Below are 26926 nucleotides of genomic sequence, written 5' to 3' on the forward strand. Positions count from 1 at the left end.
ATACCACCTCCGTACTCTGCTAGCCTGGTGACTGAGGGATTAGCTTTTATGGCCCAATATCCGGGCACCCCTGCCATTTGGCTTGGGGACTTCAACCTTGCCCTTGACCCGAGTATAGACAGGCTGCACGGAGGTTCTGCCCCCGCGGCCCAGATGGGATCTAGGCTGAGTCGCACCCTTGGGGACTTCTCACTGACTGACGTGTGGCGACATAGACACCCCACGGCCCGAGCCTTTACGTGTTTCTCGGCCACACATTCCACTATGTCTCGCATTGACTACATTCTTGCGTCGGACATTCTCCTTCCCCAGCTGGAGGATGCGGGGTTTCACGCAAGATCTCTATCAGATCATGCTCCATGCTGGGCTACCTTTTCTGTGACCTAGCAGGTGGTTCCTCGCGCCTGGCGCCTCAACCCCTTTTGGCTGAAGGCACTGGGGGAGCAGGATGACTTAGCGGAGGAATGGCGTCGCTTTTTTGCTGTGAATAAAGGGACAGCGTCGGGTGGTATTGTATGGGAGACCTTTAAGATCTATGCGCGCTCTACTTTGACTCGGCGTATCAATACCTTGAAGGGCTCTTCCAAATTACTAGCTGATCAGGCAGTCGAGCAGCTGGAAGCTGCTACCTGTCGGTTTGTGGCGAACCCCACGGCAGAAGCTGCCTCGGCGCTTAGGCTCCAGACTAGGGTCCTAGATCATTTGCGCTTCAAACAGGCCAGACGCAAACATTTTTTCTCGCGGCAGCGCATCTTCAAGCAGGGCGAGAGGGCGGGCAAACTGCTGGCGTTCCTCGCCCATCAGGACGCGAGGCCGCCGGTGGTGGTGTCCTTAATGGACGAGAGTGGGGTACTTATTTCAGACCCTGCGACGGTAGCCGAAATGTTTAGGTCCTACTATGAGGATGTTTATGCTTCCCGGGTGGAGGCCACCTCACGGGAGACCCAGACGTTCTTACAAGAGGTCCTCTTCCCGCACCTCTCTGTGTCACAGGTTGCTGACTTATAGGCCCCGTTCACTCTGGATGAAGTTGTGTTGGCGCTCTCCTCCCTGGCAGCGTCCAAGGCCCCGGGACAGGATGGCCTACCTCTAGATTTTTACCACAAGTACTCCGAGGTGCTAGCCCCCGAACTGCTAAATTTGTATACTTCCCTTTTTGACTCTGCCACTCTCCCAGACACTCTACGTCAAGCGACGATAGTGGTTATTCCGAAACCGGGTAAAAACCCACACCGCCCTGAGACATACCGCCCGATCTCCCTGCTTCAGGCGGATGTCAAAATTTTAGCCAAGATGTTAGCAACCCGCTTGAACTCTCACATTTTGTCCCTCATCCATCCGGATCAGACGGGATTCATGCCTGGCAAGAACACGGCAATGAACCTCCGTAGGCTCCACATGAATCTGCAGGCTTCCCATGAGCACGTGGGTACTAGAGTTGTGGTGGCGTTGGATGCGGCTAGGGCATTTGACTCGGTGGAGTGGGAATATTTGTGGGAGTGCCTTCGACGGTTCGGGTTTGGCCCTAATTTTTTGAAGTGGGTTAAAATTTTATACTATTCCCCGGAGGCGCGGGTGGCGGTGAACGGGTGGCTGTCGGGTCCCCTTCCTTTGGGGCGGGGGACCAGGCAGGGATGCCCGCTGTCCCTGCTCCTCTATGCCTTGGCGGCGGAGCCGCTGGCTATATCCCTTAGAACCAATGTCCACATCAGGGGCCTTAGGATAGGTACGTTAGTGGAAACAGTTAGCTTATACGCTGACGACATGCTCCTATACCTCGAAGATGAGGGGCCATCGCTGAGGGCAGCACTTTGTACTATCGAGGAATTTGGCAAACATTCAGGTCTTACTATTAACTGGGCTAAGTCGCAGATCCTCCCTATTGATGCGTCTCCTCCGATGCATGACGCGGCCTCCCTTCCGCTGAGTAGAGTATCCTCTATTCAGTACTTGGGAATCCAGATCACGAGGGAGCCCTCCGACTGTATAGCCCATAATATTGAACCCCTGATTTCATATTTGAAGAGTAAAACCCAATCCTGGGCAAGGCTCCCCCTTGGGGTGATGGGCAGGATTAATCTAATTAAAATGATTCTGCTACCCAAATTCTTATACAAATTCTGGCACTCCTCCGTTTTAATCCCTCTTAAGTATTTTAAAACCTTGGATTCTATCCTTAATTCCTTCGTCTGGGGCTCTGGACGACACAAATTAGCCTGGAATACATTGAAAAACCCAACTGACCTGGGGGGAGCCGCACTGCCTGACTTCCATGCATACTATATTGCTGCCCAACTTTCCCATTTCTTTCACCTTCATAAAACAGATGCCCCTAGATATAGTACTTTGATTTGCAGAGTGCCTCATGGCCATGCTCACTCCCCCCTGCAGGTTCTGTTTCGGGGTAGGGAGACTACTAGGCGTGTGGGGGGGGGGGCGCCCCTCTGCTTCTTCAGCACCGGCGGGTGTGGGGGATTGCCCTTAGGATGGTGGGGGCGGATTGGGTACATTCCCACATGCCCTTGTGGCGCAATCCCTGCCTGGGGGAGCTTCGGGAACTACCCGGGGCGGGTCTCTGGGCCGCCAGGGGGGTGGTGTACCTGTACCAGGTCGTCACCCCGCGGGGGGTGCGCAGTTTTCAGGCGTTGCAGGGGGAGTTTGGGATCCCTTCGCATATGGTGTTTCGATATGCGCAGCTGTCTCACGCCCTTGGGGCCCAATTCGGGGAGGGGTTCCCTGTTCCTCAGGAACTGTCACTGGTGGGCATTCTTATTGGTGAGGAGTCCTCCAAACTGATCTCCACTTTATATAGTTCACTTCGACGCCGTTCTGAGTCCAGGCTGGCTGAGGTAGCTAAACACAGGTGGGAAGAGGAACTGGGCCCGCTCGAGACTGAGGAATGGGAGGAGGTGTTGGATAATGTTAAACTGACTTCTCCCAAGATGTCCGACAGGCTGACTCAATTGTACATTGTGCACAAATCTTATCTTACTCCCGTGCGTATTTGTAGATATAAACCTACTCAAGACCCGGGGTGCCCGCGCTGTAGGACTGTCCCATGCTCCTTCTATCACTTGCTGTGGTCATGTCCACATGTTCAGACCTTCTGGCAGCAAGTTATTCAATTCCTTCATGATCGTATGGGTTCCCCGCTTCAGGTGGACCCTAAAACCTGCATCCTGGGTCTGCTGCCAGTCCCTATGACCGACCCTTCCCATGCGGTTTTTGTACAGGAAACTCTATTCAGCGCTAGAAAGGTAATTGCCAGGTGTTGGATGCGGTCCGAGGCCCCGACGTTTGGGGCTTGGGTAGCTGAGGTAAATTTAACGCTGCCCATGAAAAAAGTCATTTATGCGCATAGGGGGTGCCCCAACAAATTTAATAAGATATGGGATCGCTGGCTTACTAACCCAGACACTTGTGTGGACTAGCCCCCCCTGGGCGGGGTGGTGCGGGGTGAGGTGTGTTCTCTTGGCCTGGTTCAGGGGACTGGATGTGGTGCTTATCAACGTCGCAGCAGATACTGGGTATGACCAAGATGGGATACTAGAGGAGCCTCTTACCCTATTTGTATTGAGCGGATTGACTCTATGCGGTCTGTCTCCTTATCAGCACCAGGGATGGGTGGGTACTCTGGATGTGTTTATATGAGTTACTGTCTTATTGATACAATATGCCATACAGTGCAAGTGCTCTGTTATTCTGCTGCCGTTCTACCGGATCTGATCTGTATTTCTATACATCACTGTACTGATTTTGAAGTTTGTTGTCCTGTCCTGCTGGATGTACCTATGATGTCGAAATTTTTTCCTTCTTTTTTCCTGTCTACTGGCTTGTATACCAATAAACTCGTTGTTTTAAAAAAAAAAAAAAAAAAGGGTTTTGATAAACATAACCTATGGAGACACTATGCGAAGTTTCATAAAAAAGACCCCTCATCTTTATTAATTTGTGGTATTCAAAAATACAAGCCCCATTGGAGAGGTGATAATAAAATTATTAGGATTAGCCAATCTGAATCCCGATGGATTCATGAATTATGCACTTTAACAGCTTTTGGACATAACGTTGACTTTGATCTTAATTGTTTTATTTCTAATTATTAATTCAAGATTTTTGTGCATTTTATTAATATTAATGAATTTTTTTATATTTTTCTATATATACTTATATATATATAGATAGCATTGGGGTTAGATGTACTTCACTGATGAGGGGTTTTGTCCTCTCCCCCCTCCCCCTCCTGTTTTTTTTTTTCCGGTATTAATTTCCCAATTGATTGGTCCAGTCAAAACCAACGTTATGGCCAGTTATGAGATAGTTAAAATATAGCTATGGTATAGTTGTCCTTTTTTTCATAATATTGCTATGTATTTGAATGACTAGATGAACACAGTTAGCATTGCCTGTATAAAATGATGTAGTATGGCATTTAACCACAAGATGGCAGTGTCTTTGGAGCGATATATTTAGAATGTTATTTTACACTTATTTATGTGGAGAAAGTTATAACAATTACTTTGTGATTTTTAGTAATGTTATTAGTAGATGTGGAAGTAATTTGAATATGCTTTTATTTTCAAGTTGTATCAGGAAGCTAGTAGTATTAAGGTATGGAGCGGTTGTTGTTTTGAGTTGCTATAGCCGCCCGCCCTATTTAAACTTCGACACCTGACTCCTTGACCCTTTGAAAAAGTCACGTGTCTGTGACGCAACGTGTCAGGGAGGAGCCAGGTGTCACGATCGTCACTTCCGGTCGCGGCCAAGACCGAAAGTTCCCTTGTTTACAAGCGCAAGATTCTGTTTTTTAATGTGAGTGGATATTTTACATTATTTTATTAAGGTTTACATTTCTACACATGAGAGTCCCCTTTCTTTCCCCCATGATCGTTGGTATTTTGGATTTTAATGTGAGGCCGAACGAATCATCTATAAGGAGCCAAATCAGCAATTTCCCCTACAAGTGTGTTGGACCCTGAGGGGTCTTGTATTGAGGGGAGAGGCTGGGGGAAACGGGGGGTGCACTGGTGGAGCACTGAAGGTGGACTGTCTCTCTCTTTTTGTGAAGCATGTCTGCATCTGTGACAACACTGCATGACTATTAGATATACTGTCACATTTGGATATCGAGCTACTGAATAGCACTGGAACATTTGTTTGATCACCTGTATTTGCACATGGACTTTTTTATTTTTATTTTTTTCTTCTTCTTTTTTAGCCATTTTTGTATTGTGATTCAGTCACATATTGTTTGCGATATTTGCACATTTCATGTCATTTGGATGTATCACTTTTTATATATGTGATTTTGCACTTTTTAAATATTATACACTACTGTGTTTTGCACGTTTATGGATGCACAGTGTTTTTACATTTGCACATTTATGTACGTATTTATTACAGTTATTGATTTGTGTCACATAATAGATGGTGTATTTTAAAAGGCAGCGCTACATACCTTTTTTTACATATATATATATATTTATATTTATTAACCACATGCCCTCTGGCAGATTTACTCCCCTTCATGACCAGATCACGTTTTTCAATACGGCACTGCACTACTTATTTTAACTGACAATTGCGTGGTCATGCAACGCTGTATGCAAATAAAATGTATGTCTTTTTTTGCCACATAAATAGAGCTTTCTTTTGGTGGGATTTGATCAACTCTGCAGTTTTACATTTTTTTGCACTATATACAAAAAGAGACTAAATGAAGGAAATCAGCAGAGCTTCCTCTCATTTCAGAGCTTCCCCTTAAATCTAGAACAAGTGGACTTGCAGGGCACAGTATATTTGCCGTTAATAAATCAACCTCATTGTGTCTGCAATAAAATTTCTGCCTGCTCATATTTTTTTTTTTAAAGAGGAGTTCCAGCCTGTATAAATAAAAAAAAAATGAAAAGTCAGGAACAGGGTGGCCATCCTCCTACAGTATTTTTTACTGACAAAACATGGAAAATTTACTGGCGGAGCACATTTTTTACTGGCATAAGAAATTACAGAACTCCTATTGAAAACTAAAACAGTGAATATTTGAACAGTATAAACATATATGAAAACACTGACAATACCTATACCAAAGTCATTTGCTTGATTTACACTTAAAAAGTCAACACAGCATGAAAATATCAGCCCCTGATATATAGGCCTCTTTCACGCGACTGATACGCTCAAGTCCGCCTTTTTTCAGGTGGACCTGAACGGATGCACCATAGAGGTCTATGGAGCGTCGGATGTCAGCGGTGACATGTCCGATGACGTCCGACCCGCTCCGATCCGAAAAAGTCTGAGGATCGGATCGGGTGACGATGGACTCTGCGGTCCGTCCTCATCCGATCCCCTATAGGGGAGAGCGGTGCTCGGACAGGTCCGTCCCTGCACGGTGTGCAGAGACAAACCTGTCCTCTGCCTGCTCAGTGGGGATCGACGGAGCGATCCCCGCTGAGCAAGCGGATGTCCACGGGGCAGATCAGCGCGGATCCGTTCCGTGTGAAAGAGCCGTTACTGGTAGTTATAAAAAAATCACAGATTTTTACAAACTGTCAGTAAATTTACTGGCGTTTGACAACCCTAGTCAGGAGCTACAAATAGTGTAGCTCATGAATGTTAACCACTTAAGCCCCAGACCACTTTTTGCGATTCGGCACTGCGTCTCTTTAACTGACAATTGCGCGGTCGTGCGACATGGCTCCCAAACAAAATTGACGTCCTTTTTTCCCCACAAATAGAGATTTCTTTTGGTGGTATTTGATCACCTCTGTGGTTTTTATTTTTTGCGCTATAAACAAAAAAAGAGCAACAATTTTGAAAAAAAAGCATTATATTTTACATTTTGTTATAATATAAAAAATATTTTTTTTCCTCAGTTTAGGCCGATATGTATTCTTCTACATATTTTTGGTAAAGAAAATCACAATAAGTGTTAACTAATTGGTTTGCGCAAAAGTTATAGCGTTTACAAAATAGGGGACAGTTTTATGGCATTTTTTTTAATAATTTTTTTTTTTTTACTAGTAATGGCGGGGATCAGCGATTTTTATCGTGACTGTGACATTACAGCAGACACATTGGACATTTTTGACACCATTGTCATTTATACAGCAATCAGTGCTATACAAATGCACTGATTCCTGTCTAAATGACACTGACAGTGAAGGGGTTAATAGCTAGGTGGCAGTGTAGGGGTTAAGTGTGTCCTGGGGCGAGTTTCTAACTGGGGCGGTGTGGCTGTGTGTGACACGTCACTGATCACTCCTCCCGATCACAGGGAGAAGAGATCAGTGACACTGTCACTAGGCAGAACAGGTAGATGCTTGTTTACATTAGCATCTCCCAGTTCTTCCTTCCCGTGAGACTATCGCGGGTATCCCCGCGGTGATCGAGTCCACGGGACTTGTGATCCGACTCACGGAGGTCTCAGCCAGCATGCACGCGATGGCGGCATGCACATGATGGCGTGGCCCCAAATTTAAAGGGACGTACAGGTATGCTCATTTGCCCATCCATGCCATTCTGCCAAAGTACATCAGCATGCGCCAGTTGGGAAGTGGTTAATATAAGGATACTTACCTGTAGTGGTATCCCGTGATGTCGGCACCCCTAGCCGATTTGTCCATCAGCTTTGGGTGCAGGAGCGGCATCCTTATAAGGGAAATAGGAAGTGAAGCCCTGCGGCTTCCCAGCCTGTTTCCTACTGTGCATGTGTGAGTTGCACTGCCCTTATTGAAAGGTCCCACTCTCTTCTAGGACTTGTGTCTCCCAGAAGACAGCAGGGGGCGTAAAATTCAGTAGATCAACGCAATCAATGTGCAGCGATCTTATCCGGGAAGAGGGAGCGGGTACCTGGTTTTGACAAAAAGTGCCAAATATGGCAGTGGGGGTGGGGGGGGGGGGGGCTGGTGTGAACAAGCAGAGCTTCCACTTTTGGGCTGAGCTCCACTTTAGACTTCAGTTCCAGTTTTAATTTGAGTATCGCTTAGGCTGACTTCACATTTGCGTGTCTGTTGTTTTCTGTGTTCTTTTGTTATTACCTTGGACAGGTATGTTTGTCATGCATTGACGTGTGCTGAAACTCCCATGAAAAGCTCATGAAAAGCATCAGTGGATTCAAAACTCGGAATGTTTTCAGCCAATGCATGTCAAGGCACTGCACAGATCTGAATTGGCAGAATCCTGGCTTGTTTACACTCGTGTTGCTCTCTGAAGAGCGATCAGTATTGGATTGATCTTTGGAGGGTGTTTAACAGGTGTTGAGGAGGCATTATGTTGCCTGTTTTACCCCCTAAAAACCCCACCACCCCATTCAGTTGATTGAGTCTCATCTGTCAGTCGCTGTTGGCCGCCATGAGCGACAGTGCGGATAAATTTGGTTGCGCCGCAGTGGAAAGCATTGTGGCCATATGTACACCCCAATCCATTGCCTTTGCAGGTAGTAACGCTGCTCAGGTGTGTGTGTTTACAGTCCCCTAAATTCAAAGTGTAAATTTGCATTGCAAGTAGGGGGAAATAGTCCCCATCAACTCAAAACAACATGTCCATCTAAAGTCTAGTACACACTACTCATTTTTTCTTTCAGGGCTGAACAAAAAAAAAACTGACAGCTCCAGAGGAGCCGATGTACTAACTAAGAGATGTTAGTACAGCTATCTCCCCTACTGTGCTATTGTGTTCTGACAGGGGGGACTGCCATGTCCCTTTAATAGAAGCTGGCCGCCTTCTGTTGGCTGCAGTACACGGGCAGAGCGTCTGGCGGTTTCTAGTGGACCAAGCGATGCTGCCCACCATTCAGCCCATGTGTACGGGCATTAGACTCTTCTGTCTTACAGGGTGATGGTACATTATTATTATTATTATTATTATTATTATTATAATACATATTATTATATATATTTATATATATATGAGATCTTGTACAATATATATAGTACATGATCTCACTGCAGAGTTGTCACGTTATAGGAAGTAGAAAAATATATGATCAATTGACAGGATCAACAGGTAACAGAAATACAATATATTGTCAAAAGTATTGTGACAGCTGCCTTTACACGCACATTAACTTGTTTTTTTTTTGTTTTGTTTTTTCAAATAGCAATTTTTATTAGTCGTCATTGATTTTCAACAAAGGTAAAAAGCGTAACGTGAACGTACATGAACAAAAGCAAAATGTACACGACGGAAGTCCATTTAAGGTAGGAGCAAAATACAACAACCATAGTCATTGATACTACCGAAAATGTTACCGCACATGAACTTTAATGGCCTCCCAGTCTAAGGCTGGATTCACACCTACGCATTTTTATGTGCTTTTTGCATTTTGCTGATTTGCACTACAGATCGTGTTCCATAGGAAACCATGTTATATGGACTCTAGGGCAAATCTGCAAAATGCAAAAAGCACTAAAACTGTATAGGTGTGAATCCAGCCTTAGTCTGCAGGGTTCAGTATTGGGTTGGCCCACCCTTTGCAGTTATAACAGCTTCAACTCTTCTGGGAAGGCTGTCCACAAGGTTTAGGTGTGTATCTATGGAAATGTTGGACCATTCTTCCAGAAGTGCGTTTGTGAGGTCAGGCACTGATGTTGGACGAGAAGGCCTGGAGTGCAGTCGCAACCCAAAGGTGTTCTATCGGGTTGAGGTCAGGACTCTGTGTAGTCCAGTCAAGTTCCTCCACCCCAAACTCACTCATGCATGTCTTTATGGACCTTGCTTTTTGCACTGGTCCAAATCATTTGGTAGAGGGGGGATTATGGTGTGGGGTTGTTTTTCAGGAGTTGGGATTGGCCTCTTAGTTCCAGTGAAGGAATCTCTTAAGGCGTGAGCATACCAAGACATTTTGGACAATTTCTGCTCCCAGCTTTGTGGGAACAGTTTGAGGATGGCCCTTTCCTGTTCCAACTTGTCTGTGCACCAGTGCACAAACTTGACTGGCCTGCACAGAGTCCTGACCTCAACCTGATAGAACACCTTTGGAATGAATTAGAGTGGAGACTGCGAGCCAGGTCTTCTCATCCAACATCAGTGCCTGACCTCACAAATGCTCTTCTGGAAAAATGGTCAAACATTCCCATAGACACACTTCTAAACCTTGTGCACAGCCTTCCCAGAAGACTTGAAGCTGTTATAGCTGCAAAGGGTGGGCAACGCAATACTGAACCCTACGGACTAAGACTGGGATGTCATTAAATGTCATGTGTGTGTAAAGGCAGGCGCCCCAATGCCTTTACACACAGTTTATTCTGGGAACTCAGAAACAAATGCTGTTAATTCTGGAAATAGACGGCATCATGTATAGCATTTTTTATTTCAGTCATAGTTTCATTCATAGCTTTTACAAAGAAAACATTCTGACTGGGTTCTCTCTCCCTAACGAGCATACGTGTCATCACTCCATTAATTCCTATAGATGATCTGTACAGTACTCTTGGTAGCCACCAGTCACCCAGCAGAGTAGGAATCAGGGTGGATATAAATAAATTATTTTATTTTTTTAATCTGATATTTTTTAATTTTTTTATTGATTTTTTTTTTTTTTTATATATCAAATTTTTTTTGAAATAAAATGCTTTTGGGGTAAAAATCTATCTAAAGATAGTTTTCTATTTAGGATGCATTAATAATTTAGTTTATTCAGCATGAAATGGAGCTTAGTTATGTAGCATGAGGCTGTATATTCTGCAATATTTACATTTTTTGATAAACTCATTCAATGAATCCAAGCTCTGCAAGCTGAGATAACAGGCACTGCATTGATGTATTCACAGTAACCAGGCGATAAAACAAAATTCAGGAATATTCCTTTATCCCATTATTTTGCAAATCTATGTACACTACAAACTGTATGATTGAATAGGCTCAGATATCGCTGTTTTACTAACCTGACAGCTTATTATTCTAAATAAGAAACCTTCATTTTGTTTGCAAATATTAAAGATTCTAACTACCAATAAGTCCTTACGTTTAAAGAGCACCTGTCACTTCAGATCCATCATGGAAGCACTTGTTAGCGGGCATCCACTCACCTGCTGCCACCACGTCCCTCACCTTGTTGTGTCACTGCCACATCACCAGCTGTCCTATTAAAGTGAATGGGACTGTCGGTGAGTCAACAGCGGGTCAGAGGAGGAGCCACTGCGGGACAGAGATGACAGTTGCTGTTTAAACACTTGACATCCGTGCTATGGCCGAATGACGGCCACAGTGAATTCAAATCCACCCTGGTAGGAATCATCCATAGTAATGAATAGGGCCCCTGGGTGCATGCATGGTAGGAAGAGGATCTGGCTGAGACACTTTCCTTGCAAAGGCTCTGTAGTGCCAATCAGGACTTACCAATGAGGACCATGGAAGTCGGAAGAGTGGAAATTTACTAGGAAGACTGCAATTAATGAGATGGTTCTAAAGTTGTCCTTTAAGCAGGAAGTCTGAGCAACAAATAGTTTTCTGTGTTCTTTCTTTTTTATGTATTCTTTATTAAGGCCCCAATCAAATCTGATTACGTAGATTCATGCAGATTTAGCCTATTCAAATTCAATGGGTGTGTCTGAATATGCGCTGCACAAGTATTTATGTGCATTTTTCAAGCATTTCTCTGCCTAACAACTAGGCTCCTTCTCCTCCTCCTGAAGCTTATAATACATATAAAAAATGCTTCAAAAACGTGTATATATGCGTTAAAACATACCAAAAATTCACTGGCAAATCTCTGGCAAAAATACGCTCTGCTCAGGTGTGAATGCAGCCTTGATGTATAATTAAAGACTTTTTTTTTTTTTTGGATAGTGTGGAGAGCAGGCATGTTCCGGCCATCGGGACTACTGGGAGTTTCCCGGTGGGCCGATGGCTCAGTGGGCCACTGTGATGTAAGGGGGCTGGTGATGGGGACACTCTGATGTAAGGGGGCTGCTGATGGGACACTCTGATGTAAGGGGCTGCTGATGGGACACTCTGATGTAAGGGGACTGCTGATGGGACACTCTGATGTAAGGGGGTGCTGATGGGACACTCTGATGTTAGGGAGTGCTGATGGGCCACTCTGATGTAAGGGGGCTGGTGATGGGACACTCTGATGTAAGGGGCTGCTGATGGGACACTCTGATGTAAGGGGGTGCTGATGGGACACTCTAAAGTTAGGGAGTGCTGATGGGCCACTCTGATGTAAGGGGGCTGGTGATGGGACACTCTGATGTTAGGGAGTGCTGATGGGCCACTCTGATGTAAGGGGGCTGGTGATGGGACACTCTGATGTAAGGGGGCTGCTGATGGGACACTCTTATGTAAGGGGCTGCTGATGGGACACTCTTATGTAAGGGGCTGCTGATGGGACACTCTGATGTAAGGGGGCTGCTGATGGGACACTCTGATGTAAGGGGCTGCTGATGGGACACTCTGATGTAAGGGGGCTGCTGATGGGACACTCTGATGTAAGTAGGGGTGCTGATGGGACACTCTGATGTTAGGGAGTGCTGATGGGCCACTCTGATGTAAGGGGGCTGGTGATGGGACACTCTGATGTAAGGGGGCTGCTGATGGGACACTCTGATGTAAGGGGGCTGCTGATGGGACACTCTGATGTAAGGGGCTGCTGATGGGACACTCTGATGTAAGGGGGCTGCTGATGGGACACTCTGATGTATGGAGGTGCTGGTAATGGGACACTCTGATGTAAGGGGGCTGGTAATGGGACACTCTGATGTAAGGGGGCTGGTAATGGGACACTCTGATGTAAGGGGGTGCTGATGGGACACTCTGATGTAAGGGGTTGCTGATGGGACACTCTGATGTAAGGGGGTGCTGATGGGACTCTCTGATTTTAGGGAGTGCTGATGGGACACTCTGATGTAAGGGGGCTGGTGATGGGACACTCTGATGTAAGGGGGCTGGTGATGGGACACTCTGATGTAAGGGGGCTGGTGATGGGACACTCTGATGTAAGGGGGTGCTGATGGGACACTCTGATATTAGGGAGTGCTGATGGGACACTCTTATGTAAGGGGGCTGGTGATGGGATACTCTGATGTAAGGGGGCTGGTAATGGGACACTCTGATGTAAGGGGGTGCTGATGGGACACTCTGATGTAAGGGGGTGCTGATGGGACTCTCTGATGTTAGGGAGTGCTGATGGGACACTCTGATGTAAGGGGGCTGGTGATGGGACACGCTGATGTAAGGGGGTGCTGATGGGACTCTCTGATGTTAGGGGGTGCTGATGGGACACTCTGATGTTAAAATGGAAGTAAACCCTTCCAAACAACTTTGACCTACAGGTAAGCCTAGATTAAGGCTTACCTGTAGGTCCAAGTAATATCTCCTAAACCTATATGGTTTAGGAGATATTTGCCCGAAAATGGGCACCGCTGTCTACGGCGCATGCGCCGTAGACAGCGGCGCGCAGGCGCACTAAATGCGGCAAGTCCAAGAATGGATTTGCCAAATTTGTCTACTCCCGTGCGCATGCGCGGGAGTGACGTCATCGCGGCTCCGGCGAATGGCAGCGTCGGAGCTCCGAGACGCGACTCCCGTGCGCATGCGCGGGAGTGACGTCATCGCGGCTTCTCCGCTGTCATTCGTCGGAGCTGCGAGAGACGCCACAACCAAGATGGATGCGGCGGACTACAGGTGACAGCGGCGACTTCGCTGGCTCCTGTGTCAGGTAAGTGACACATAATGAGCTACTATGCGATGCATAGTAGTCCATTATGCTTTACCTTTGCAGGGAAAAAAAGAGGAAGTAAACCCATCAGGGTTTACTTCCTCTTTAAGGAGTGCTGATGGGACACTCTTATGTAAGGGGGCTGGTGATGGGACACTCTGATGTAAGGGGTGATGATGGGACACTGTTGTAAGGGGGTGCTGATGGGACACACTGATGTTAGGGAGTGCTGATGGGACACTCAAAATGTAAGTGGGCCGGTCTGGATGAAGTCCAGGGCCAAATTTCTGTCCCAGTCCAGCCCTGGTGGAGAGGGATCAGATCTGTGACCCCGTTAGTGAGACTCACCCTCTACTTTCATTTTTAACCATTATCATCGAAAGTGAAGGTAAAAGGAAATCACTAATTTTGGGTTGACGCCGAAACAGGATTGGCGGCACTAGTTCTGGTGACACCCAGGGATTCCCTCACTCAGGAGGGATTTCCTCTCACTTCCTGTATTTGGCTATGGGATAGGATGTGAAAGGAAGTCTCAACAACGAGCCACAGATGTGGAAAGTGGGGATGGTGTGTTGAGGGTGATGAGCTGTGTTGCTTTTACGCCAAACATATTGTTTTGCATTGTGGGCAAAAAGTTCGATTTTGGTTTCATCTGACCAGAGCACCTTCTTCCACATGTTTGGTGTGTCTCCCAGGTGGCTTGTGGCAAACTTTAGACAAGACTTTTTATGGATATCTTTGAGAAATGGCTTTCTTCTTGCCACTCTTCCATAAAGGCCAGATTTGTGTAGTGTACATCTGATTGTTGTCCTATGGACAGACTCTCCCACCTCAGCTGTAGTTCTCTGCAGTTCATCCAGAGTGATCATGGGCCTCTTGGCTGCATCTCTGATCAGTCTTCTCCTTGTCTGAGCTGAAAGTTTAGAGGGACGGCCAGGTCTTGGTAGATTTGCAGTGGTCTGATACTCCTTCCATTTCAAAATGATCACTTGCACAGTGCTCCTTGGGATGTTTAAAGCTTGGGATATCTTTTTGTATCCAAATCCGGCTTTAAACTTCTCCACAACAGTATTACGGACCTGCCTGGTGTGTTCCTTGGTCTTCATGATGCTCTCTGCGCTTTCAACAGAACCCTGAGACTATCACAGAGCAGGTGCATTTATACAGAGACTTGATTACACACAGGTGGATTCTATTTATCACCATCAGTCATTTAGGACAACATTGGATCATTCAGAGATCCTCGCTGAACTTCTGGAGTGAGTTTGCTGCACTGAAAGTAAAGGGGCCGAATAATTTTGCACGCACCACTTTTCAGTTTTTTATTTGCTAAAAAAGTTTAAACTATCCAATAGATTTCCTTCCACTTCACAATTGTGTCCCACTTGTTGGTGATTCTTCACAAAAAATAAACATTTGATATCTTTATGTTTGAAGCCTGAAATGTGGCTTTTCACAGGTTGAAAAGTTCAAGGGGGCCGAATACTTTTGCAAGGCACTGTGCATATATCTCTATATAGATATATATAGATATATATAATATGTGTGTATATATAGAAGGAGAGAGAAAAATACATACAGAGAAAGTTCTATATACTGTACGGATAAACGGATAGATAGATTACAGATAGATAACCGGCAGATAAATAGATCGATAACAGATAGATAAGTGAGTAAGAGATACAAATAAATCCAGTATAGAATAGACTGTACTGTACAGAGAGGGGATTCAATAAAGGTAGAGCAACCAAACAGAAAGATAGATGGATAGATTACAGTGTAGAGATGTGTGTTACAAAATAGATATATACAGAGACTGTACAGTACAGAGATAGATAGTAATTAGATAAATATACAGTGGAGATAGATAGATAACAGGCAGATATATAGATCAATAACCGATACATATTACGTAGATAAATAGATCAATGACACACAAATAAATAGATTGATAATTGATAGGTAACAGATAGATATATAACAGATATATATATGGAAAGGCCAGTATGGTGGCCTGGAATTATGGGTGGAGCCCGGTGGAGTATATAACCAGCCCGTTCGCCTGGCTCCCTCGTCGGTTCCGGTGCGCGATATCTGATACGTCAGAAATCAAGGGCCGACTATCCACGAGACTTTACAGTGAGCCGGGTTCGTGAGTTCCTACGTTTTCGTCCGCCTCGTGTCGACAAAACCTTGTCGTTCATCAGCGTCCGTCCGGTCGCCGTCTGAGTCGCTATACTCTAATCGAAAGTTTCGTTGTCGTACAACACGTCTGGGCCGGCTGTCGCAGGTAGGGCTTCGGCACCCTTTTCGTTTCATGTGTTATTAAAGTCACGAAAGTTAGATTCCTGAACTCACGAACCACTCACTCTAGGTCACACGAACGGCTTAACCGCGACACTTGTATTCGGTACCTCACTGTCACTACCCCTTCTTCGTAGAAGTCGTTGTCACCTTTTCGATACATGTCGTTCGTGCCAACTGGCACTTCGTTTCGTAGCACGTCGTTGCTAAACCGAATGACTCTTGTTGTGTTCGAACCGATCGAACCATCTCGAAATCACAGCCGTCTGCTTGTCGCGCTAAATTGAGCAGTCCGGGCAATGTCAATCTCAGGTTGTTCAAAAACCAAAAAAAAAAAAAAAAAAAAAAATCATGTCATACCGTTTGTACTATGTCCGTCATGTCATTTCCTTTCATGTCAATCATTGCAGTCACTTCAATCATGTCAGTCGGTGATGTCGGATCATTTAATTTTCTTTGTCATGGCATATCATTTCTGTCACTTATTACGCTCCAATTCGAATCTCATCGCATTCCTCATGCATCGATTCGTTCTGGTGCGCCCAGCTGCACGCCTCATTTCAGTACCCCCCCCCCTTTTGCCTGAGCTCCACGTGGCAGGGTCCCCCCCCTGCCTGATCTCCACGCGGCAAAGTCCCCTCCCCCCCCCCTGCCTGAGCTCCACGTGGCGGGGTTCACCCCTCGCCTGAGCTCCACGTGGCAGGGTCCCCCCTCCCCCCCCCCCCTGCCTGAGCTCCACGTGGCGGGCTCCACCTCCGCCTGAGCTCCACGCGGCAGATCCCCCCCCCCCTCTCCCCTGCCTGAGCTCCACGTGGCAGGGTTCACCCCTCGCCTGAGCTCCACGCGGCAGGCCCCCCCTCCCCCCCCTGCCTGAGCTCCACGTGGCGGGCTCCACCTCCGCCTGAGCTCCACGCGGCAGATCCCCCCCCCTTCCCCTCCCCTGCCTGAGCTCCACGTGGCGGGCTCCACCTCCGCCTGAGCTCCACGCGGCAGATCCCCCCCCCCCTCTCCCCTGCCTGAGCTCCACGTGGCAGGGTTCACCCCTCGCCTGAGCTCCACGCGGCAGGCCCCCCCTCCCCCCCCTGCCTGAGCTCCACGTGGCGGGCTCCACCTCCGCCTGAGCTCCACGCGGCAGATCCCCCCCCCCCTCTCCCCTGCCTGAGCTCCACGTGGCAGGGTTCACCCCTCGCCTGAGCTCCACGCGGCAGGCCCCCCCTCCCCCCCCTGCCTGAGCTCCACGTGGCGGGCTCCACCTCCGCCTGAGCTCCACGCGGCAGATCCCCCCCCCTTCCCCTCCCCTGCCTGAGCTCCACGTGGCAGGCTCCACCTCCGCCTGAGCTCCACGTGGCGGGTCCACCTCCGCTTAAACCCCACGTTCTATGCGCATCTGCGTGGAAAAAAAAAAAAAAAAAACGGGGAAGGGAAAAGGAAATTTTGCATCTACGACGCAACCAAGTCACGTCTCTGTCGCCATACGCACATTATTCTAAATTCGGTTGTCTGCTCGTTTCATTTATGCAGCTCGTTTCAGTTATGTCTTTCTTCACATTTTCCAGTCTTACCTCCACGATTTAGCTAGACATCTCTCTGCAGGCATAGGAGTCTCATACAAACTTACCTTCATCTCCTCAGATCAGTCGAGTTTTCAGTAGGTCCAACCTGCACCGGGTCGGACGGTGCCTCCTTAGGTAAGAGAATCTTCGGGAAGGGAAACGCCCACAAGCGGTAGTACCCTTCTCAAAAAAAAAAAAAAAAAAAAAAAAAAAAAAAAAAGTTTGCTTAGGAGTCTCCTACGAGTCTTGTAATCCATGTCACCCTCTTAGGTTTCGTATAGGAGAAAAACCCGGTCCCAGGGATTAATAAAGCTTACCAAGCCCGGATTTTGCCACCATGTCCCAGGCTGGCAGCGAGGACTACACGGCTCCGTTGTCTCCGTCTCTTTTCTCAGAGAGCGGCAGCCAAAGGTCCTTCAGAACATGGACCATCCCCAGGCTGACGGCCGAGTTGAGGCGTAGGGGTGTACCCTTCCCAGCTACAGCCAGAAAGGCCGAGCTCTTCAGGCTCCTTTTTCCTCCCCCAGCCGCGGTTGAGGATAGTGCCCAGCAGGCCTCCCTGGGCTCCATCGCGGCCTCCATCACGCAGCTTCACACGCTGGTGTCATCCCTGACGACCTCAATGTCAGAAGTTCAGAGTCGGGTGGCCCTCCTCGAGACCCGCCCAGTCGTTTCTCCTCCTATACCAGCTTCACAAGCAGTGGAGAACACCAGCGCAGGTACCCCCGGGTGTACACCAGTAGTGTACCCTTCCCATTTAATATCAGCCAACATCAGGAAGGACATCCTAGAGGGAAAGGACGTCAATCTGGCCTCGCTACTGATATCCATTCACGAGCTGGCAGAAAATAAAGCTTATACTTGGGGGGACGTGTCGGTGGTCCTCAAAGCCAAAGACCCCAGGCTGGACAGAAAGCTGTCAGTCACCGAGTTCACCCTGGCCTTCGGCATGCTGAGGGATGTCATCTGCTCGGCCTCCCCCGGCAGAAGGGAGGAACTGGATCGTTACCTCCACGTAGTAGTCGACCTGGGGTACAAATACGGCGGTTTCGCTTTTTATGACTATCACCGCTCCTTCTCCGCTAAGGCGGCCGCCAGGCTCTCTCAATTTCAGTTACCTACGGATTGGAGTGCCTTGGACACCGAGTTGTTCTGCCGACACTTCGCAGGGCTGCGGTCTCCTCTTTGTGCCATCTGCCAGTCAGCTACTCACACCGCGACTTGGTGTGCCAGCTCGGTGGCAACCCCGCCTGTAGACGGTCCATCGACCTCAGGTTCTGCCCAGGCCCTACCAGCACCGGCACGCCTGCCTCAGACAGATAAACTGGGGCGCCCGGTCAAGACCTTGGGTGGCGCAGCCATCTGTAACAACTTTAACAGTGGGTCGTGCAATTTCAGCCAGTGCAGGCTGCTCCATGTATGCTCACGGTGTAATAGAGCTCATCCCAGGCTCATGTGCGAGCTTAAGCAGGCTAGGAAATCATGACTGAGCCGGGTCAACGTGTCGTGGCTCGGTGTCTACCTCGCCAATCACCCCACCCCCTCACTTGCCACCTACCTAGTCCAGGGCTTTACTCAGGGCTTTCATACAGGACTTATTTCCCTCCCTCACCTCACACACGAGTGCCAGAACCTGCGGTCAGCAGCCACCGACGTACAGGCCATCGACCAGCTGTTACAGGCAGAACTAGACCGGAATTTCATCATAGGCCCTTTCACGAAGCCCCCATTTAACACCTGGCGAGTCAGCCCTATTGGGCTTGTCAAGGGCAAGTTCTCAAATAAACTTAGGTTGGTCTACGACTTGTCAGCGCCTTATTCTTCCTCTGTCCCCAGTCTTAATTCTCTTATCCCCTCCGAGGAGTTCTCCCTCAAATACGCGTCCGTAGACATGGCCATCCAGGCCATTCTCAAGTCAGGCACAGGTACATGGCTCTCCAAGGCCGACATCTCGGACGCCTTCAAGCTCCTTCCTATCCATCCATCTCTCTGGTGCTGGCATGGCATCAAATGGAGGGAGCTCTACTATTTTGCCACTAAGCTGACCTTCGGGTCCAAGAGTAGCCCCTGGCTCTTCGACTCGTTTGCGCAGGCTCTCGAATGGATCTTGCTGCACGTAGCCCAGTGCCAGGGAGTCATACACTACTTGGATGACTTCCTGCTGGTCGAGTCACCTGGCTCCCTTCCAGGGGATTTGGATAAACTAAGGGTGGTCTTCAATAATCTTGACGTCCCGATTGCTGAGCACAAGGTAGAGGGCCCTGCGCAGGCAATCACCTTCCTCGGGGTCAGCTTAAATACCAGCACTATGCAGGCCAGCCTTCCCCCGGATAAACTAAGCCGCATCAGGTCGGTCATGAGGGACTTCACCCGCACCAGAACTTGTACCAAGAGGCAGTTACAGTCCCTTCTCGGTATGCTTAATTTTGCCATGCGCATCATCCCTCAAGGTCGCGCTTTCATATCACGCCTGTTAGTCCTACTGTCTCATTCACAAGACCCGGAGCATATCCTCAGCCTGGACCCCGCAGCTGTAGCAGACCTTGCCATGTGGGAAGAATTCCTGACGTCCTGGAATGGCGTGTCCCTCTTCATTCCCTCCGTGTCCTCCTCATCGCCGCAGGTCGTGACCGACGCAGCGGCCTCCACGGGTTTTGCGGCAATTTTTGGCCACCTCTGGCTTGCAGCCCCTTGGCCTCCTCAGATACTGGCTATTCCGGGCTTCACCGAGACGTCCTCCCTATTTGAGTTGTACCCCATCGTAGCCGCTGCCCATACGTGGGGCCGCAGTTGGTCCGGTCAAACAGTGACCTTTTCAACGGACAATCTCGCCACTGCGGAAATCATTAACAAAGGCAGGTCCAAGTCTCTGGAGATTATGTCCTTCCTGCGGCGACTGGTCCAGCTCTCGTTATTGTTTCAATTTAATGTCCATTGTGCCTTTATCCCCGGTAAATGTAACCGGGCAGCGGACGCCCTTTCCCGCTTTAACTTAGTTTCCTTTTTTGATCAGGTGCCCGGAGCCGGACCAACGTCAGCAGTTATCCCGGACTGGTCTCAACTGACCCTGGATTAACCCCTCACCTAGTAGCCGCGACTCAACTCATCAATCACTCCCTCGCAGACAATACCCGCAAGGCCTACCAAACAGCCTGGAGGGCCTTTAACCGCTTCTTAACGTCTCACTCCACAGAGACCTCCCGGGTCAAGCAAGTTCTGGCCTTCGTTGCCCATTGCCACTCGGACTTGGCGCTATCCGTCAACACGATCCGACTATACCTGGCCGGGGTACAACATTTTACGTCCCTCCAGGACCCCGCTGAACCCTCCTTGTTCACTTTCCACGCCATTCGGGCCGTCATGCGTGGCATCCAGAAACGCCAGCCTGCGGCCTCCCTCAAACGCTTGCCTATCACAGGAGACATTTTCAGAAACATGTCCGATATTTTGGCCACTGCACCTTTCGGACTCCACACTAGTACCATTATACAAGCAGCCATACACCTGGCCTTCTACGGCTTCCTGCGGCCAGGCGAGTTTACCTCCAGTAGCCCCTCAGCTCGCACGCTATGCAAGCACCACCTGGTCAGGCACGGAGACCATTTCATCCTGCATATAGCAGTGTCCAAGACGCAACAACTTGGCCCGGGGACGGACATACATTTTTATAAAACTAACAACCGCTGGTGCCCGGTCGCCACGCTCACCCGCTTGTTGACCCTTCTGGCCGATCAACCAGGAACTGGCCCGCTTCTACCATTCCACGGTAAGCCACTGAACGCAGCCCAGTTCATGGAGCATGTCAGGATACTCCTGAGCATCCTTCACCTCGATCCGGCTCACTACTCCGGACATTCGTTTCGGATCGGAGCAGCTTCAACTGCCTCTCGCCAAGGGGTCCCGGTCCACATCATCAAAAAGTTGGGTAGGTGGAAATCCGCCTGCTTCGCCCGTTACATACCCAATCCGCAAGTAGAGATGGCCCAGGCCTTCATCAAGCTCACCCAGTAACAAACTCGAATCAATAAAGGTATTCCCTACCTGTATGTTTTTGCCCCCTTATTTTGGTATACCCTACGTTAGGCCAGGGCACACTTTCAGGTCCGGTTCAAGTAAGCGAGTTTTGTGTTATCCTTGTTTGTCATCCTTATCCGTATCGGTCAGAGGGCTCTGGGCCATAAATGGAAAGGCCAGTATGGTGGCCTGGAATTATGGGTGGAGCCCGGTGGAGTATATAACCAGCCCGTTCGCCTGGCTCCCTCGTCGGTTCCGGTGCGCGATACCCACCCACCCATCCCCTGTCAGGGCATTTCTCAAGCATTATACTCCCGGGCGAGTACTCATTTCACTCCATTTCATTTTCATTTCATTCATTACTCATTTCTCTATCAAGGGTATGCCCCCTTATTTTGGTATACCCTACGTTAGGCCAGGGCACACTTTCAGGTCCGGTTCAAGTAAGCGAGTTTTGTGTTATCCTTGTTTGTCATCCTTATCCGTATCGGTCAGAGGGCTCTGGGCCATAAATATATATATAACAAATAGATCTATAACACGCAGATAAATAGATCGATAATGAAAAGATAAATGGATAGAGATAGATAACAGGCAGATCAATGACAGATAGATACACAGATAGACAGATAAGATTGAGGTTGATAGATTAATAAAGTATATTTTACAGAGAAAGATTAGATATTTAAAAAAAAAAAAGATATACAAACAAAAAAGATAAACTGGCTGATAGATAACAGGTAGATAGACAATACTGTGCAAAGGGAAATGAGAGGTCCAGTGAAAAGAGATAGAAAAATGAATAGACAGACGTAGATTAGACAGATAGTACACAGAGAGGGTTATTTATGAAAGGCAAATCCACTTTGCACTACAAGTGCAAACTACAAGTGCAAAGTACACCTGAAAGTGCCCTTGGAAGAGCAGTCGCTGTAGACCTGAGGGGGACATGCAAGGAAAAGTTAAGAAAAGCACTTTAGCTTGCACATGATTGGATGATAAAATCAGCAGAGCTTCCCCTCATTTCAGATCTACCCCTTAGATTTACAGCGACTGCACTTCCAAGTGCACTTTCAGCACAATTCCAGGTGCACTTTGCACTTGTAGTTTGCACCTGTAGTGCAAAGTGGATTTGCCTTTCGTAAATAACCCCCAGAGAGTGAGATAAAGAGAAATATACAGATAAAACCAGTTATATTGTATGAAGAGAGAAAGATTGATTAGATTGATATAGGGGAGAGAGCTAGATAGAGATATGTTACATTTGTCCTGTATACATAGAAATAGATAAACTGTGCTTTACATAGAAATCGGTAAATATACAAAGAGATAAAGGAGTTGTAAACCCTCAAGGTTTTTCACATTCTGTGCATTTCTATGCATTAAGGTAAAACGCCTTTTTGGTCTGCAGCTCTCCCCAGAGCCCCCCATTTATTTACCTGAACCCGATCTTTTCAGCGACAGGGACGAGCCCAGCAGCTCCAGCCATTGTCTCAAGTCCTCATTGGATAGATTGATAGCAGCAGGAGACATTGGCTCATGCTGCTGTCAATCAAATCAAGTGTGTGTGTGTGTGTGTGTGTGTGTGTGGGGGGGGGGGGGGGGGGGCAAGTCCTGCTGTCTGTGTCAATGGACATAGCAGCTGGACTGCAGCACGAGTGCTTCCATGGAAAGCGGCTCTCCGCGGGGGCACCCGAGAACAGGAGGAGCCAGGATCGCTGCCAGGGGAACCCCAGAGGAGGAGGATCAGAGCTGCTCCATGCAAAACCCTTACACAGAATAGGTAAGTATAACACATTTGTTATTTAACCGATTGCCGACCAGCAGCCGTCATTATACAGCGGCAGGTCGTAGCTGTACATCGGTTCATTTAAGCGGGATAGCAAGCTGGGGGGAATTATACCATGTATGGCAATGACTTGCCAATCTTCAGACCAAAGTCTCCTGTTTGCTTACAGAAGTCAGAGCCAGCGCAGCAGATGTACAGAAGTCAGAGCCAGCGCAGCAGATCTACAGAAGTCAGAGCCAGCACAGCAGATCTACAGAAGTCAGAGTCAGCGCAGCAGATCTACAGATGTCAGAGCCAGCGCAGCAGATCTACAGATGTCAGAGCCAGCACAGCAGATCTACAGAAGTCAGAGTCAGCGCAGCAGATCTACAGAAGTCAGAGCCAGCGCAGCAGATCTACAGAAGTCAGAGCCAGCGCAGCAGATCTACACAAGTCAGAGCCAGCCCAGCAGATCTACAGAGGTCAGAGCCAGCCCAGCAGATCTACAGAGGTCAGAGCCAGCCCAGCAGATCTACAGAGGTCAGAGCCAGCCCAGCAGATCTACAGAGGTCAGAGCCAGCGCAGCAGATCTACAGAAGTCAGAGCCAGCGCAGCAGATCTACACAAGTCAGAGCCAGCTCAGCAGATTTACAGAGGTCAGAGCCAGCGCAGCAGATCTATAGAAGTCAGAGCCAGCGCAGCAGATCTACAGAAGTCAGAGCCAGCGCAGCAGATCTACAGATGTCAGAGCCAGCACATCAGATCTACACAAGTCAGAGCCAGTGCAGCAGATCTACAGATGTCAGAGCCAGCACAGCAGATCTACAGAAGTCAGAACAAGCGCAGCAAATCTACAGAAGTCAGAGCCAGCGCAGCAGATCTACAGATGTCAGAGCCAGTGCAGCAGATCTACAGATGTCAGAGCCAGCGCAGCAGATCTACAGATGTCAGAGCCAGCGCAGCAGATCTACAGATGTCAGAGCCAGCGCAGCAGATCTACAGATGTCAGAGCCAGCGCAGCAGATCTACAGATGTCAGAGCCAGCGCAGCTCTTCTACAGATGTCAGAGCCAGCGCAGCAAATCTACAGATGTCAGAGCAATAGCAGATGATCTACAGAAGTCAGAGCCAGCGCAGCAGATCTACAGATGTCAGAGCCAGCGCAGCAGATCTACAGAAGTCAGAGCCAGCACAGCAGATCTATAGAAGTCAGAGCCAGCGCAGCAGTTCTCTACTGAAGTCAGAGCCAGCACAGCAAAATAAGAGCAACACATTATATCTAAAGACTGAGACCCAGCACAGTATGTCTACACGAGTGAGAGCCAGATCAGTAGATCTAGAGGACTGAGAGCCAGCAAAGCAGAGCTACAGAAGTCAGAGCCAGCACAGTAGATCTACAGGAGTGAGAGCCAACACAGCACATCTACAGGACCGAGACCCAGTACAGTAGATCTACAGGACTGAGACCCAGCACAATATGTGTACAAGACTGAGAGCCATCACAGTAGATCTACAGGACTGAAAGTCAGCAAAATATATACACAGGACTGAGAGCCAGCACAATATATCTACAGAAGTGAGAACCAACACAGTATTTTGCTTCTACAGCCTGAAGGATAACCATGTACCACCAGAAGTCATCTTTTGTACATCATGGATGTGAAGGTAAGTTATATGAGCATTTGTGGATTTCCTGACAGCTAGAACAAGGCTTGTAATTCTCTTCTAAGATCTTCCAAATAACAAAGGGTCTTTAAAACAAACTTTTTTTTATATCGCTCTCTGTATGAAATTGTAGTGTGAAAATTCCAAGCAGGCAGCAGTTTCAGAATTACTGCAAAATCACTAAACTCATTGCATGGTCAAAGTCCCCTAAATAATTGCATCTCCCCCTTCTAGTTTTCGGTGGAACGACAGAAACTTTTGACGATGTCTCCATGCTTTTTGTTACAGCCTTGCGAATCGCTGTTGGGCTATTTGTGTTACTTATGCCGTGTACACACGACCGGACCTTCCAGCAGATTAGGTCCGACGGTCTTCCCGACGGACTTTTCAGCGGAGTTCCGACTGACTTTCCAAATGAATGGACTTGGCCACACACCATCACACCAAAGTCCGACGGATTTGAAAATGATGACGTACGACCAGACTAGAATAAGGAAGTTCATAGCCAGTAGCCAATAGCTGCCCTAGCATTGGTTTTCATCCGTCAGACTAGCATACAGACGAACGGATTTTTCGACCAGACTCGAGTCCATCGGAAAGATTTGAAATATGTTCTAAATCTAAAGTCCGTCTGATTTTTTGACAGCAAAGGTCCGATGAAGCCCACACACGGTTGAATTGTCTGATGAAAAGTCCGGCCGTGTGTACATGGCATAACTCTAATAAAAATGATCAGTGAAAAAGATTGACTTACTTTTCCCTGCAACGGAAATGCATAATGGGCTACTATGCATCAGATAGTAGCCCATTATGTGTCACTTACCTGACACAGGAGCCAGCGATGTCCCCGATTTCCTCGCCGGCTCGAAGCATCCATCTTTCTTCCGAGGTCACGAACTCCGGCTCTGTGACTGGCTGGAGTCACGTGACGTCACTCCCGCTCGTGTGCATGGGAGCCGCCAGTCACGGCATGTCATTTAATGAAAACGGCACGCCGTGACCCTTCTAAAGTATGCATGCGCCGAGTACATCGGCGCATACGCAGAAGAAATCCAGGGAAAGAGGGAATTGTAAATATCTCCTAAACCATGTAGGTTTAGGAGATATTTGCAGCACCTATAGGTAAGCCTTACTTGTAGGTTAAAGTGTGTTGTAAGGGTTTACAACCACTTTAAGTTTGGGCAAGCTTGGCAAGATGTAATCATCCATATCTGATATTTGGAGGGCACTGGAGATGCTGCCAACCATTGTAGCAGTCCGTGCTTTACGTGATAGCGGTGATTTTCTGGGTTCTGCTAAAGCGGGTTACCCTCTACACACAGGGTGTCTCTCACTTGGCACAACTGGCATTAATATTTATAGTGAATACAAGGCATTCTGTGATGGGACAATGGTAGATCCTGACGATACTGATGTCCTTTCTACCTCATCTAATTGGAGTATGCCTTGTATTCACTGTAAAAAAAGGTGTCCTTTGATGCGTGGCAGTGCTGAGCGAGCGACTCTCAGTGTGCCAAGGGGAAGCCACTTGAGCAGGACCTGGAAGATTGTTGCTATCACTGTATGTAGCGTAGGCTGTTACAGGGGTTTTCAGCATCCACAGCAGCCCTCTAGACATAGGATATCGATAATTAAACTGTGCTGAGCTGGATCAATATCAATTGAAAATAAAGATAATTCATAGAGTTCCACTTTACCATGTGTTAGTATGATAAAAATCTGCATTGTTATATTGTTTGTAATATGAACATGGGAGCAGCATATTTGTGCTAAAAGAGAACCCTTTAAAGAAGCATTAAAGTAAGCATTTCAAATCTGCAGGTGAGCAAGAAGGTGTATGTTACCTCCTGGATCTTTCTATTTTGTTTACAATTTACTGGTTCAATGAGTGCTCCTAGTATAGCTTTTGCTATACTCCAGTGTTCCAAGAGGTGGCAAATGGCTCTTCTACACAGCAGACAATCTG

The 26926-nt window shown here is 47.8% G+C and overlaps 1 protein-coding gene across 1 annotated transcript in view; it reads left to right on the top strand.

The window, feature by feature from the left end:
- Positions 1-26926, top strand: part of LOC143986759 (uncharacterized) — a 111092-nt gene that overhangs the window by 52820 nt on the left and 31346 nt on the right. Inside the window, exon 3 of the mRNA XM_077485164.1 lies at positions 9098-9197. The gene's annotated coding sequence lies outside the window, so the exon portion shown is untranslated. The remainder of the gene's footprint in view (positions 1-9097; positions 9198-26926) is intronic.

The sequence above is a fragment of the Lithobates pipiens genome, unplaced genomic scaffold, assembly GCF_037356315.1.
Source record: "Lithobates pipiens isolate NorthernLeopardFrog02 unplaced genomic scaffold, aLitPip1_a1.2 Scaffold_18, whole genome shotgun sequence".
Taxonomy (NCBI): domain Eukaryota; kingdom Metazoa; phylum Chordata; class Amphibia; order Anura; family Ranidae; genus Lithobates; species Lithobates pipiens.